Below are 5,041 nucleotides of genomic sequence, written 5' to 3'. Positions count from 1 at the left end.
CGCGGTGCAGCTCTTTTAGTGACGCGGGGCAGCGGCCACTCCTGCTGCAGTACCTTTACAATATTTCTTAGACCATTGTCAGTATTTTATTGCGCTCACACTTCCCAGCCTTTCCCATGCTGCTCTGTTTAACCAGCAGCGCTGCCCCGACGCTCCCGCGGTGCAGCTCTTTTAGTGACACGGGGCAGCAGCCACTCCTGCTGCAGTACTTTTAAAGGATTTTCGACCATTTTATTTTATACCCTTCACAGATTCGACCTTTGCCGTGACACCTTTGAAGCAGCGCCCCTGCTCCGGGTGCGCCGCGGTGCAGCTCATTTTATCCTGAGGAAGTGGCTACTCCTGCTGCGGTGTTGTTATTATTTCTCAGACCTTTCTCTATATTTTATTTCCCTCACACCTCCAGTCCTTTTACGTGCCGCACGTTTACCATCAACACCACCCCAAAGGTGCCGCGGTGCAGCTCTTTTAGTGAACCCACGCAGCGGCCACTCCTGCTGCTGTACCTTTTGAGTATTTCTTAGACCATTCTCAATATTTTATTCCGCTCACGTTTCCCAGCCTTTCCGTGCTGCTCTGTTTAACCAGCAGCGCTGCCCCGACGCTCCCGCGGTGCAGCTCCCTTAGTGACACGGGGCAGGGGCCGAGAGCCCTCTAGGTGCGGCTCCTCTATAGCACTTTACCGTTTTCTATTTTATTTCATTGGCACCTCGCGCGTTGCGCCGGGCGCCTCATTCGGGGACATTCGCCGGCTCCCACAGCGCCCCGCCCGCCGCCGCTCCCCGGGGGCCTCCCCGCTGCTCTCGGGAGATCGCACACCGCACGCGGCCCAAGCCCCGTCTCGCCGACGGCACTCACCACCCGCCGCCCGCCGCCGCGTTCTCCCGCTCCCTACCGGCACGAAGCGGCGCTGCCGATGACGGAGCCGATGCGCGGCTGCCACGCCGCTCTCTCCGCGCCTCAGGGCCGGCGCCTTCGGCCGCACAGGGCGGCGTCCCCGCATCCGGGCCAGCCCGCGGAGCTCCTGCCGCCGCCGCCGCCGCCCCCCGACTGAGGGGCCGCGACGCCGGCGCCCCCTTTTATACTCCGCACCCCCTTTTCCCGCCACTGCCGCGGTGGGCTCCCCCCGCCTCAAAACCGCCCAGAAGCGCCCGAGGCATGATATCCCCCGCGCCGGAATCCCTCCTGTCCTGGAAGAGGTAAGGTAAAGAAAAAAAATAGAACTCCGAGCTTTCCACAAATGTCCCAAAAAACGAAGCAGCTGTGAGGGGCTTCGAGCTGTGCCTGGTCCCTCAGGTAACGGCGCTTTCCATTGGCTGCCGGAGTGGCCAGGGCTCCTATTGGCTGCCGGACGCTGCGACGCTTCCGATTGGCTGCTGCGCGATCCGCAGCCCCCGGGCAGCTGCTGCTGGGGGGCTCGCCAGGCGGGCTGCCGCCGGAGCAGGACACACGGCAACGCCAGCAGGCGTCCAGCGGTGCTCGGTGTCTGTCGGCGTTTGCAGTTCAGACAGACATATTGAATCCAAATTGCCGGCGATTCCCACCACATGCTATTTCTCCTCTGTTTTCCTGGATGGATTTGACAGCGCTTTCTTTCCCCCCCACAGAGTTGGAAAGCAAAATGCTCAGCTGCCCCTTGGCCATCTCCGCTTCCTTCCACAGCTCCAGCCTTGTCCCTCTTTCTCTCCCCTTTACTTTGCACCAGGTTCTCCCTCCTCCTTTCCCAGGCAGGTCGCAGCAGAGACATTTCACCCACCGGCACCACCTGCTTCCTCTCACTCCGTCCCAGTTTGCCCACTTTGAACTACTGTAGCCGCCTGCCCGCGGAGCCGGACCCGCCGCGCGCCTGGGTAATGGTGGCGTGAATTATCGCAGGGATTATTGGGGTGGGCTGGGCCTGGTCAGGTGCCTGGTGCCAGCGAAACCGCTCTGTCCCTCTCCTCCTCACCCTGGGCAGGGAACAGAACACATCAGGAAAGACTTGAGGATCGGGAAAAGGGCCTAGACAGATCACTCACCGGTCACTGGAGCAAGAAACACGACTGGGGGGAATAAATTGAATTTCTTGTCAAACAAATCAGAGCAAGAGAATGAGAGGTAAAGCTGCAGGGGTTCAAGCCTAGGAACGAGGACTTTTTCCTCGGCAGCTCGCAGCTGCACGAGGGGGATAAAGGATCCCCCGGGGCCCCCGAGCAGCGGCTCTGCCCCTCCTCAATGGGGATGTGTCCAGACCCGCCGGTCCATCCCGGGCTTTGGGGGGCAAGAGTGGAGCAGGCGCTGAGCTGCTCCATGGAGCTTCCAGCCCCTGTTTGATCTGTCGGGGCGTGACACAGTCACTGCTGGGCGTCCGTCGGCGCTCGGTGTCTGTCGGAGTTTGCAATCCCGACAGATAAATTGAGTCCAAACCGGCAGCGCCAGCTCATCTTTACTGTTCTTTTTCAATTTCTTAATGAATTAAGGGAAAACTCCCTTTAGTCGCCATTTCAAAGCCTTGAATCAAGGGGAAAACGGAGGTTCCCTCTCAATTTAGACCCGTAATTGATGCATAAGGAGGGTCTCCCCTAAATTTAAACCCAAATAAAAAGTGAATCAAGGAGGAGTTTTGCTCAATTTTGCCTCCTAAAATGAGGGGAAATGCAGCTCCCTCTTCAATTTCCCTCAAGAAACACCATTTTGGGGTCTTTTGGACACATTTTTCCTCTCTGAAGGTCCCTTCAAATGAGGGTCCCCCCTCGATGGAACTCTTATAATGGCACATAAAGAGGTTCTTCTCAAGGGAAGCCCTTTAAAACCAGGGACGGTGGTGTTTTGCCCTCAATTTTAACCTTAAGATGATGAAAATGGGGCGGTTTCCCTCAATTCAAATCCATCAAACAGCACCATAAAGGCTTTCTTCTTCCATTTAGATACAAAAATAATGGAAAACGGTGATTCCCTGCCAATTGAGATACAAAATCATGAAAATGTGTGTTCCTTCAATTGAGACCTTCCAAATCGTAGATGAAGTGGGATCCTCCTAAGTTCAAACACAGTTACAGAAACTGTTTTCTCCTCCATTTAAATCCTTTTTCTTCTCGTACTCCCCCCCGCACCCCCCCCAACTTTTTTTTTGGGGGGGGGGGCGGGGGCGGGGCACTAGGAGCACTTCCTCCGCCTCACTGGTCGCACTTGGGGCTGCTGCACGTTGGAGAGTGGTGGGAAGTTTCCTCCCAGTTCCCTCCCAGTGTTCCCAGTATCTCTTCCAGTGCTCCCACTGGCAGAACACTGGGGGACACTGCATGGTCTGATGATGGGGGGGTGCATTGTCGAGGATCACAGAGGGGCCCGGGGGGTCCCGGGCGTCCTTGGGGGGGTTCCAGGTTCAGCAGTAGGATTTTTCTGACTATGAGTGAGCTGTGTGGCCTTTGGAGGTGTCCCTTCCTCTCCTGCTCACAACAGAGCAGCTCAGAGGTGATTTGGCTCCTGAGCGTTTCAATTTAGGCCCCCAAAGAGAGGAGGAGCTGCTGCCCACATTACACCTTACAGCTCTGCCAAGGGGCATCTAACCCCATGTGTGCTCAGGAGGTGGGGATGCAAACCCCAAATCCCATCTCCACCTCCCTCTGCAGTCCTTTAAGGGGTTCCTCTAGTCTGGAAAACCAGTCCCATAACTACAGTAAACCCAGAGTCTCCTGAGTGAGAAACCACGTACTTGTAATTCCTCTGCAATAGCCTCATCCCACCTCCAGCAGCCCCTGGGAAGCTGCAGGCAAGAACACCTAACCTGGTAAGCAACTCCATTTCTTGGCAGATTTCCAGGGCAATGCAAAAACATTTCAAAGTATTTTTTCAAAACATCTGCTTATTGTCCTTTAATGCAAAATAGTGATTCCATACCAGTCCTAAGAAGAACAGGCCCAGAGAAGACCTTGCTCTCTACAACTCCCTGACAGGAGGGTGTAGCCAGGTGAGGATTGGCTGCTTCTCCCAGGCAACCAGGAACAGGACAAGAGGAAACGGCCTCAAGCCGCACCAGGGTTGGACATCAAGAGGACTTTCTTCCTGGAAAGGGTGGTCAGGCCTTGGCAGGGGCTGCCCAGGGAGGTTTGGAGTCCCCGTTCCTGGAGGTGTCCGAGGAACACCTGGACATGGCACTCAGTGCTCTGGGCTGGGTGACAAGGTAGGGATTGGGCACACGTTGGACTCGATGACCTTAGAGGGCTTTTCCAACCTCAGTGGTTCTATGATTCTCATTATTCCAAATTCATTTGCAAAAGCTCTCACACCTCTAGTCACACCTTAGCAGGTGTGTAGGCCCAAGCTCATACATTTGAGAGATTTACTGCCTCCAGTGGGATCTACACCGCAATTTCAGGGAGAGGCAAGACTTCAGCCGTTACGAGAGAAAACTTTGCAAAAGCATTCCCTGGAGAGACATCCTGAAGGAAGGTGTCTCCCCCTCTTCTGACCATAGAGAGAGCTGAGTCTCCAGTGTTAATTCTAAAACTTTCAAGCTCCAAGTCTGACTCCCAGAAATTTTATTGGCCCCACTTCCCAGCACAATACTCAGACCTCACACGTCGAGGAAAAAAGCAGTGCAGATTAAATAATTAATGCTTCTGGGTACTGTTCTCCCTCTAAACTACACACAATCCCAAAGGAACAAAACCCTTAAAGAAGATGGATTGCTCTTGCTAGCAGGAGAAATCTGACAGGGACATACTTCATCATTCTGCCAAGGCTTTGTCAAACACCTCAGCTCCTGCACTTCAGGGAATAAGAAGTGGCTTATAAGAAGTGACTTTTATGTCAGTGAGCATGTTATTATGGATTAATCTCGCACTGGAAAACAGTCTTCATACTCTATTGCATCACCCAAAGAGTTTGGAGGCTGCTGCCTAGTGAGCTCCTGAGTTGTATCTTCCTTGTCAATCTTATCAGCCCCTTGTTTGATTGTAAAATCGTAAACAAAATGCAGCAAGCATTGGCCCAACGGCTCAGGACTTGCATATCTCTTCCAAAGAGAGGGAGAAAAAAGAGTGTTTCTCCCAAGTCACAGAGT

Source organism: Coloeus monedula (genome assembly GCF_965178545.1).
Source record: "Coloeus monedula genome assembly, contig: HAP1_SCAFFOLD_71, whole genome shotgun sequence".
NCBI lineage: Eukaryota > Metazoa > Chordata > Aves > Passeriformes > Corvidae > Coloeus > Coloeus monedula.
Note: the sequence above shows the minus strand (reverse complement) of the source record.